Raw genomic sequence first — 12,056 nt, 5'->3', positions numbered from 1 at the left:
ATTGCTTTCTGTGTGATATCAATACATATCTGTGAGATTCAATTTCCGTTTTATTTTTTTTTTTTATTAATTTGTCTTTATGGTCCCATACATTTATTTTTTTACATTTTTAGTGATCACTGCAGCACAAATATTCTAATAGTCCAGTTTATCCTGGTGTTTATAGATTGACTGTGCAGAACAGGGTTGATGTTGTACAAACTTTTTTAGAAAATAGTTGTCAAAAATACCTCAAGGCTCAGACCATTCTATTTAGGCAAAGTTATCGTACGGCGACAAGTTTTGAAGTATTAGTACAGAACAATAGACTGGGAAATATGCTTATTAACTTTCTTGAGAGTTAGATTGCTACCACTCTCATGTCTGTACAGTACATAAGCACATGAAGCTACACCACCAGCAGCCTAGCTTAGTACAAAAACTGGAAACAGGGGGAAACAGCTAGCCTGGCTCTGGCAACACCTCTAAAGTTTATTAATTAACATGATATATCTCATTTGTCAAATCAATACAAAACCAAAGTGTAAAAATGACAAGTAGTAGTTATACAGGGGTTATGTGCCAGGTTAGATCTCTGGATTCTCAATGCTAATAAACAAATTATGCTAATATTTACCGTACATCTTATTGATATAACTCTTGGCAAGAAAGCAAATACAGGTATTTCCCAAAATGACAAACTATACCTTTAAGATTTGAGTACTTCTTTTGTTAAAGGATTTTGTAGAACAAATCAGATTAGCTGTGATTTAGTTTTCACTGCAGCTGAGAAGGAGACAGACTAGGAAGCTCCCAGCAGCAATCCATTTAGGCTCATGATATAAATGCATCCCTATACATTCCTCCCCTAGAAGATACACACACACACACACACACACACACACACACACACACACACACACACACACACACACACACACACACACACACACACACACACACACACACACTTACTTATCGCCCATCAGATGCGATAGCTGACACCGGAGGCTTTTAATTCCAGTGTAAATACAAATACTCTCCCAGACAGCTATCAATTATGCATGCCACTAATTGAGTTGAATGTTGTGCTTTTAGCAGCCAGGGGACCTTGGGTCACATGCAAAAAGCTTGAAACCAAACACACACGCACACACACACACACACACACACACACACACACACACACACAAAGATTTGGACGTATATTGTGAGGACCCTAATTGATATCATGCATTCCTCTTACTTTAATCTTAGTAGACTGTAGCATTCCTTTTGCGTGTTTTAAGACCATTTATTACGTATTAAGAGAACCATATATCACTGATATGTATTATGCAAACCATGTTTCCTTTCTAACCCTAACCTGCTAGAGTTATGTAATCCATGCATGGTAACACTGGTATGGTCCTTTAACCATTACAACTACAACCCTTACCCTCCCATAGGCCTAATTTTAACCTTAACCATAATAACCAGCATGGGCGATTTTAGACCCTTTTTAGCCCTAAAAAGAGTTTGCGAACTTGTGTGTTAATGACAGAGGACAAACAATTACAGGTTCAAAGGGCTTGAAACAGGTTTAATGTCCTGTGTCGCTGTCGCCAATGCTATGCACTTGTAACAGTCAACCAGTCAAGGAATGGGTCAACAGAAATGTAGTTTTGGCCAGTCGGAGGTGGTTGTGCCAGACTCCCGCCTTTGGCTGAGTCTCTATCTGATCTGTCAGATGGAGAGCAGGAGTGCGGTTGTGAAGTTTAACGTTGGTAGTCCCCAGAGAAGAAGTTGGTAATTTCATGGCGCAGATTACAACCCAAATTGAAACATAAGAAACTAAAATTGCTTAATGTTAGAAAATTGTGTCAAATTGGTCGTTATTACTGTGACTTATAGTGTCTGGTTTAGTTCCATCAATAGTGTTAATAGTGTCAAAAAAAAACTTTAGCTGACGTTGTTGTTCAGTAGCTAGCTCAGAGATTATCGGCTAATGAAATTACTGATTTAGCAGGGGGGTTAACACTTTTGCAAGGCACTTTATCCGTGTCACATTCTCATTAGTGGCTGAGCCCCCCTAAAGGTTTGATCCTAGAATCGCCCCTGATACCAAGCCCTGAAAACCTATTTCTGTAAGAAATAGTTTCACATTTATTTTTTTAAGATTATTTTTGGGGCATTTTTAGGCCTTTATTGACAGGACAGCTGAAGAAATGAAAGGAGTGAGAGAGAGGGGGAACAACATGCAGCAAAGGGCCGCAGGCCAGAGTTGAACCCAGGGCCACCGCGTTGAGGAGTAAACCTCTATATATGGGCACCCGCTCTACCAACTGAGCTATCCGGGCGTCCAGTTTCACATATTTGTCAAATTCATTTTTTCTTCGCTTTATCATTAGATGCTCAGTTTTCTCAGTTGTCCTCAGACAACATGTACAAGAAAAATAAGAGGTTTGACAATCTGCATTTTAATGGCAACTGAGCAAAGCTTGCCGGTAAAGACGGTGAGATACTGTTGAATGCTCCAAAATGTGGACCATGTGTGGAGATTGATATGTCTGCTTACACATGCTTCAACAAACAGCCATTTGAAGCAGTGAGGACCAGCAAAAATGTCCAAAACATTTTCCCAAACTCTACTAGCAAAACTCATATTAGTCCTCTCAGAGATAGAAGTACAAGACGCCACACACACACACACACACACACACACACACACACACACACACACACACACACACACACACACACACACAAAATTTAAAAAACACTGCTGTTGATCAGTTTACACAGACATATATCTTTGCACACATTCAACACACACACACACCACCCACACAAAGACACACACACACACATATCGAGGCGAGCAGCGTTGTCAGGGGAATATTACTGTTAAAGATGTAATATAAACACAGAGTTGGAAGAAGAAAACCGTCTCCTCTTTCTTATTTACTGTGGCAGATATTAGCCCAGTCTATCAACCAACAGAAGCTTTGGATGGAAAAAAAACAAACAAATATAATGAACGACTTGTGCCTGGGCATAATCAAACTTCACATTCCCTGAGGGGCAATTTAGGTAGACGGGAATTGGCTTTCCACCGAGATTGTCATCCTCTTTTTTTTTTTTTTTTCTCTCCTTCAGAGAGCGGTATTATCTCCGCTGTGACAAACTCTGGTCGTGTGTGTGTGTGTGTGTTTGTGTGTGTGTGTTTACATGTGGATAGAGGATGAGGATGAGGAGGGGGTGGGGGGGTGGGGGTTTACGTCTGGATTTGATCCCCACTAAAAGGACTGTTTGTTTTACAGCTGACGACCCCGGAGTTTAATCTGGTGCTTAGCTGACTACTCAATCTCTCCACTCCTTCATCTCCCTGCATCCCCTCATCCTTCCTGCCTTTCTCTATTCCCTTCATCTCCATCTCTTTCTCATTCACTCAATCGTATCATCCTCTAGCAGCAACTTAACCCCCCCCCATCCTCCTCTCTTCATCCTTCATCCCTTGTCATCTCCTCATTCCCTCCTCTTTCTTTGCGACGCCAGGAGCGGTTGTTTGCAATTTACATTTAACTGAATCCATCAGGTCGTTTGTTATGCGTAAAATTAAGCGGTGTTACATCATACTGTACAGTGAGTGCATGTGTAAATGTGTGTGTGTGTGTGTGTCAGGACAATAGTGAGTGTATGTTTAACAGGATGATGGTGTTGCAGCAGATGAAGGTCATGCTCCAGGACTTAAGGGTCAAATCCTGTTAGAACTAAGAGGGATCAAGGCTTTAGCAAGGCGCTGCCTTTTTTTTTTTTACTGCTGCAATATTCACTGACGCTGTGCAACAGGACCTCTGCGAGTGTGTGTAAGACATTCAGGGTGTGTGTGTGCATCAAACCACTTCTCACCCTCAGTAAGAATATACAAAAATTCTTGTGTAAAACCATCAATGTTTCAGCGTTGCAATAGTAACTCTGATACCCACATGTGCTTTCTTGTACACCAGATCACAGTTGTTGTGATCGATGAGGAGCCCAGTGAGGTGTTCGTTTGGGAGGTTGCATGCTTTTTTGACCAAGGTCATAAATACCAACCACTCGTAAACACTAGGGGTGGGAATCACCAGAGACCTCACCATACGATATCATCGTGATGCTTTGTTACGATACGAGATTATTGCGATTTTAAACATATTGCAATATTCTGCAATATATTAACCTGACTCCGCCAGATGGATTGCTTCGCATTTGCTCAGCATATCCATCTGGGAACTTTCCGTTGGAGAACTTTTGGGAAGGGACGAAAATACTGGTTAGCTGATTGGATGAACCATCTGTCTATCACCTATTTTGGTGATAGACGGGCCAAATCAACCAATCAGATCCACGAAGCGTATGAAAATACAACCACAAGCCCGCCCCTGCTGCTGCAGGCAAAGCATAGCTCGTTAGCTCCTGCAAGCAAGCAACATGTCGGTAAAGGAGATTTGCCGTTTGTGTAACGAGAATTTAGGAATAAAAGACACCATTTCAGGTTCCTGGACCATATTCCAAAAGAAGGATCCAAGAGAAAAAAAGCATTAGCGAGCGGCTAACAGAATTAGGGCTACCGCTGTCTGAAAATACTGGTTAGCTGATTGGATAAACCATCTGTCTATTACCACCTAACCCACCTCAAAACCAACGCTGATTGGCCCGGTCGTTTGGCTAACGGCTCCAAATTTTCTCTATCTCAAGATGCCAGACTGATCTGCGAGTGGAAAACTGGAGCTCGCGAGATCAGGATGGTCTCACGAGTCTAGCGATATATTGCAATTTATTACCTTTTCTCCAACTTCAAATTTTTCCCAATTTCAAACGATGTCCCTAAAACGAAACATCTGTTTTATCTAAAAAGATACATTTCTCTGTTTGCTCATCTCACTTCAATTTTATTGCTGCAAAATGGGATTGTCAAGCTGACAAACTGACCAACACATATATAATAAAAGATCGATACTTGGCGTCTGTGTATTGATACAGTATTGCCATGGAAAATATTGCGATACTATGCTGTATCAATTTTTTTCCCACCCCTACTAAACACCATCTCAGAGCTAGGCTATAGGTGCCGACTATTTGTTTTCATATTTGGCAGCTTAGGAAACACACACACTGGCTGGTTGTAAAAGGGATAGGTCAGCTTGGGATGCCCCAAAAGAGGGCTAAACGTCTAGCGAAGTACTGTGCTCTGTCTGCTATCATAGACAGCTGCTTTATATGGCGAAGACGCTGTTTCTTATACCCATAAGAAGAGAGGGATATGCTTACAGTTTTTTTTGATTGCTTGAGCACTACACACAGTTACACACTGCGGTTACTAACCTAAAACACTTTTAGCAATTCTATTTCTCAGTGATTAGAGTACTGTAAATGAAGTACACAGAGAAAATGCAAATATACAATAAGACACTACTCAAGACCAATTTTTTTTTATTATTATTTACTTATTTATTTCTCTCCATGTACCCAAATCAGTCAACATGGAGAATCCCAACAAAACATGTCCCAGTTTTCATACAGCTACTACTGTAGCGTGCATAACACTGTTAGCTCAGCAAACGACAGACGCACATAAAATACTGTATCCAGTACAGGTTACAATTACAAAAACAACAAACTGAAACTACAGTACAGAAAATACTAGACTTACCTGCTGCATTTTTATAGTGCCTGACTGGTGTGTCTACAATTAAGCAATCATGTGTTTACGCACCTGATAGCTGTGTTTCACAGATTGGCTCATACAGTGCCTTGCGAAAGTATTCGGCCCCCTTGAACTTTTCGACCTTTTGCCACATTTCAGGCCTCAAACATAAAGATATAAAACTGTAATTTTTTGTGAAGAATCAACAACAAGTGGGACACAATCATGAAGTGGAACGAAATTTATTGGATATTTCAAACCTTTTAAACAAATAAAAAACTGAAATATTGGGCGTGCAAAATTATTCAGCCCCTTAAGTTAATACTTTGTAGCGCCACCTTTTGCTGCGATTACAGCTGTAAGTCGCTTGGGGTATGTCTCTATCAGTTTTGCACATCGAGAGGACTGACATTTTTGCCCCACTTCGCACTGCAAACAGCTCGAGCTCAGTGAGGTTGGATGGAGAGCGTTTGAACAGCAGTTTTCAGTTCTTTCCACAGATTCTCGATTGGATTCAGGTCTGGACTTTGACTTGGCCATTCTAACACCTGGATATGTTTATTTGTGAACCATTCCATTGTAGATTTTGCTTTATGTTTTGGATCATTGTCTTGTTGGAAGACAAATCTCCGTCCCAGTCTCAGGTCTTTTGCAGACTCCATCAGGTTTTCTTCCAGAATGGTCCTGTATTTGGCTCCATCCATCTTCCCATCAATTTTAACCATCTTCCCTGTCCCTGCTGAAGAAAAGCAGGCCCAAACCATGATGCTGCCACCACCATGTTTGACAGTGGGGATGGTGTGTTCAGGGTGATGAGCTGTGTTGCTTTTACGCCAAACATAACGTTTTGCATTGTTGCCAAAAAGTTCGATTTTGGTTTCATCTGACCACAGCACCTTCTTCCACATGTTTGGTGTGTCTCCCAGGTGGCTTTGTGGCAAACTTTAAACGACACTTTTATGGATATCTTTAAGAAATGGCTTTCTTCTTGCCACTCTTCTATAAAGGCCAGATTTGTGCAGTATACGACTGATTGTTGTCCTATGGACAGAGTCTCCCACCTCAGCTGTAGATCTCTGCAGTTCATCCAGAGTGATCATGGGCCTCTTGGCTGCATCTCAGATCAGTCTTCTCATTGTATGAGCTGAAAGTTTAGAGGGGCGGGCGGGGCGGGGGTCTTCGTTTGGATTTGTAGTGGTCTGATACTCCTTCCATTTCAATATTATCGCTTGCACAGTGCTCCTTGGGATGTTTAAAGCTTGGGAAATCTTTTTTGTATCCAAATCCGGCTTTAAACTTCTCCACAACAGTATCTCGGACCTGCCTGGTGTGTTCCTTGTTCTTCATGATGCTCTCTGCGCTTACGGACCTCTGAGACTATCACAGAGCAGGTGCATTTATAGGAGACTTGATTACACACAGCTGGATTCTATTTATCATCATTAGTCATTTAGGTCAACATTGCATCATTCAGAGATCCTCACTGAACTTCTGGAGAGAGTTTGCTGCACTGAAAGTAAAGGGGCTGAATAATTTTGCACGCCCACTTTTTCAGTTTTTTATTTGTTAAAAAAGTTTGAAATAGCCAATGAATTTCGTTCCACTTCATAATTGGGACCCACTTGTTGTTGATTCTTCACAAAAAATTACAGTTTTATATCTTTATGTTTGAGGCCTGAAATGTGGCAAAAGGTCGAAACGTTCAAGGGGGCCGAATACTTTCGCAAGGCACTGTAGGTGTGGTAATTTGACAGTCAGCACTTTGGAACTGCAAGAAAGTGACATCATGATATACTTCTGTGTCTAATGTATGCAAGTGTGTTTAGTGTTTTGCAAATCACTGTGTGTATAGTTTTGCAAAATGTGTGAGGCTGACATTGTGCTTATAGTGGTGCACATCTGGGCCAATGTTTTGTTCCTTGAGTGTAAGGTTTTGATAACTGTGTAATGCTTTTGACTTCAGTGTGTATGCAATCGGCAAACACTGTAATATTATGAAGACATGCTGCATGCCAATGCCCCATGATCTGCATCTATAATATTTATGTCCTTGTAAATTATTTCCTTCGAGTGGACTTACATAAATTGTTACAATGTAACTGTGTCAACTTTGATTTAAATCGAGCTCAGTTAAAATATAAGCAATAAAAAAGAGGCAGACGATCATGTAGAAGTACTTCACTACTCGGATTGGTTGTACAACAATGAAAGCAGTAATAACATAAGATCAAAAACACACACAAGGCAATTTAATACAACATAAAATAAATGAAGCATTTATTGTATCAGGATAAACCTCTTAAACAGGGGTGGAAGAAGCATTCAGATGTTTTACTTAAGTGACAGTAGGAATACCACAGTGTAGAAAACTACAAATATACAGTAAGTCCTGCATACAAATTCTTACTTAAGTAAAAGTACAGTATTAACATCAGAATATACTCATCATGCAGAATGGAATATTATATTATTGGATTATAATTATTGATATTGCGGATGGTAAAGCTGGGGCTAATTTAAACTACTTCATATACATATATCTATCATTTATTAGTTGTTTGTATATTTTTGCATTCATCTGAATCTGCAAAGTAAGTAACTATAGCGGTCAATTAAACAAAGGGGAGTAAAAGTACAATATTTGCCTCTGAAATGTAATGGACATAAAAATGGAACCTTCTCAAGTAAAGTACAAGTACCTCAAAATTGTACTTAAGTGTGATGTCTGCACAAATGGCATGAATTTGTATCGATTGTGGCACGTTACAGATTATTAGGCAATTACAAGCATATAAAATATGTACGTACGTTCATACGCTGTAATCATGTGACCAAACATTATAAAAGAAAGTTGGAAATCTGAGGACGAACAACTTTGAATCTTCTAGGTGTTATTTGAGGACTAATAAAGATGTGAACAGAGATTTAGTGTGCAGGCTCGATTCAGCTGTTTGTGAGGTGCAAAATGATTTTAGGTTTTGTACAAAAGAAATCTTAATCTCCAAAGTAACATAAACATAATGTAAAGTAAGTAATTTAAAAAAAAGCATTAAATGAAAATATTCAAGTACAGTGCATATGCTTAAAATCTTTGAACACAGTACCTGAGTAAATGTTACATCCCACTACTGGGGTCTCTCTCTCTCTCTCTCTCTCTCCTCTCTCCTAACTCTCCCCTCCTCTCCCCCACGCCCCCCCATTTACTTTGCAAATGAAATAAGAATGGGAGAAGTACAAGATGTCATAGAAGGAGCCAAAAACAACAACAAATTATGCTGGCACTTATATGATAAAGGAAGGAAAGGGAGATTTTGAGGGGAATTGCTGTATATGTTAACGCAAAGACCACGTTTGTTTCTTTGTTTCTATGTAAGTTATGTGCATGTTGTATGAGAAAATGTGTGCATCAATGACGAAAGGAATAACAAAGAAATAGCTAAGTAGGTAATAAATAAATTGAGGGTGAAGTAATAAAGAAAAATATTTATTAAAAACATAATGTAATTGCAGCATTTTTGCCCGGCTGTGATTTAACCTAATATTTTGTCACATATTAGTGTAGGCTGTGATTTCTCTTAATACCATGTTCTCTCTGAATTATGGCATCAGAAACACATATAAAACACAAAGAGCTTTGTCACATGTGGATGATGCAAAAGCCATTACCGTTCAAACACTGGATTTGTTGTATTGCTGCATTTTCAAAGGCCCGAGTCATGCTGTTGGAAGAATTATTCTCATTAAAAACAGTTTTTTTTTCTAAAGATTGGGTTAGCCAATAGCAATACAAAATGTTCCTCATCTGTGAAGTGATGTGCAAAAAGCATGGCAGTTTTATATTGCAGTACACACATACATTTGGTGGTGATATAATGTAAGACGGGCACAAATAAGAAGATTTACAGCAAATTCGATTTCCTTTCTCCTTCCCGCCTGACACTATCTTATGACTCCCACATCAGCTGAATTGTCACTAAAGTAACTCACCAGGGAGAACTATCAAGATGGAAGAGAGAACAAAAGTGGAGAGCAGAGACAGAAACAGAAACATTCCCTGAAGAGGTAAAGCGGTATGATATCATGAATGAAAAATTAAGTCAATAAAATGGACCTGAGGCACTTTGAGTAGCAATGTGTCCATGTGAGAGAGTGGCTGAGTGTGTGTTTTCTGTGTTTCAGAATAAAAGAAAGCTAATGCCCTCTCACTTAAAACCAGAAGGTTATGGGACCAATTGTCTTCCTCACTTCCTAGGGCTTTTTTTGTTTTCCCCCTCCACTTTCTGGTCTCTCAGCCTCCCTGGTTTGTGCTGCTCTCAGGGGAGCTGTGGTTTCTGAAAGGTTTCTCAATGTCCTTAATCCCTCAATCTCTTTGTGTCCAGGCAAAAAATATATCCGCATGAAACTCAAGAGGCCGACAGGGGCCAAGTCGTGTGAGAAAAAAAGATGAGCTTTCTTTCCAACATTTTGTGGGAATAGGAGAAAGAAGCTCTTTTTACTTTGTAATTAAAGCTAAACAAATTGGGCTTATTTTTAAAGAACATCACAAAGCTTTAAATTAGTGGTTCTAAAACTGGAGTCCTTCAGGTTCAGCATAAAAGCATAATGGTTTGATTTCACACATTTTAATAACTCTGAATTATCCCAATTAAGAGGGCACGACAGTTGTAATCGTGGGAATCAGGAACCAACACTATCTTCACACCTATACTCTGTACGCAGATTTTTTTTATTATTATTGTGGGGAAGCTAAACTAATTGGAAAAAAAAAATGGGAAGATTAAAAAATATATCACAGTACACGCCAATAACTTCAGTTATATAACATTAAAACCCCTGCCTTTTTTCAATTGACAGCATGAAAACTAGTTAATTAGCAAGCAGAGAAGTTGAAATAGTTAGCAAAAAGTAACAGATAAGCTGTTTAAACAGTTAGCTAAAAGTAACAGATAAACAGTAAACAATTAGCTAAAAATAATGGATACGTGGAAAATAGTTAGCTAAAAGTAATGGATTAACAGTTAGCTAAGAGTAACAGATAAACAGCTAGCTAAAATCAACAGATATACTGTTTAAAGAGTTAACGTGAGCTAAAAGTACTGGATAAACAGTTAAAACTGTTAGCTAAAAGTAACAGATAAACCGTAAACAGTTAGCTAAAAGTAATGGATAAACGATGAAACAGGTAAAGCAACAGATAAATGGCTAAAAGCCAAATCCAATAACATTGCACAGGTGCAGGACAAAAGCAGTATACAAATAAAAAAAAGTCAATATTGAATACTGAATATTGCAAGCTCCCAAAATATGCAAGCTACCAAAATATTTATGATGCAACAGTTTGACTTTCAAGACCTTCGGCAGGTAGGTTTAATTCAAAACACTGCATCATAAAAGTTAGTTTTTAAACATTATTTGAGGTACCGCTACTTTAAGCCTAAATTGGACCAGCTTTTTTCAAATAAATAAAATGGAACAAAGTCAAATAAACTGAGATTAGTGGCATTATCTTCAATAAAACATCAAATAAATTGTGTGGGTAAATAAAAAAAACTCACATTAGCTGTTTTGTACATTATGTCTTTATTTGTGTGTAAACAAACTCTGAAAAGAGCATCAGCCAGGTTCTTGATTATTGGCATTAACATGATTGATTTCTTTTGCAGTCATGGATAAAACATGATCACTCCACTGCTAAAAAGAAAAAGGTCTTCCTTAAACAAGTCATATTAATTCTGTCCTTCAACCTTATTTCCCCCCCCCCCCCATCACAGTCTTAAAAAGTAATGCTCTGACCATAACTTGAAACTGGCAGATCATTGTATTGATTTCAAAAAGGAAACACGTCCTTGGTACAGTCTTAAAAGAAAGTGAAATAATCTCACTCCATAACAGACTTTTCCACAATAAATATGATTTTAGGACTGGATAAATGACTTATTTGTGGCCTTTTTGCAGCGTATAGAACGGTACATATGAACGGTTTGCGACCTCAGTCTACGTGGTAGCTTCTTCTCATCTTACTTTGTGTATGCAGTGTTTCTTACTATTGTATAAGGTGTGTGTGTGTGTGTGTGTGTGTGTGTGTGTGTGTGTGTGTGTGTGTGTGTGTGTGTGTGTGTGTGTGTGTGTGTGTGTGTGTGTGTGTGTGTGCGAAATGTGACTGGGTCATGTTTTGTTGGTGCGAGTAGGTTGTGTTTGTGGTAAAAGATTTGGACTTTATATCCAGAGGCTTATTAGGTTAGTAGTTCATCAAATCATTAAATATGTAACAGGTGAAGAGTTGCAAAAATAACCTTCTTAAAAACAACAAATAAAAACGTCCACAGCGATCACAGCATTTAGTGTTAAGCTCGGAGCAACGTAATTCGCTTAGTCACTTCCATTGTACATAAACAACATATATATTTAC

Source organism: Perca fluviatilis, chromosome 11, assembly GCF_010015445.1.
Source record: "Perca fluviatilis chromosome 11, GENO_Pfluv_1.0, whole genome shotgun sequence".
NCBI classification, from domain to species: Eukaryota; Metazoa; Chordata; class Actinopteri; order Perciformes; family Percidae; genus Perca; species Perca fluviatilis.
The sequence above is the reverse complement of the archived record's forward strand: the minus strand, read 5'-3'. Positions refer to the sequence as shown.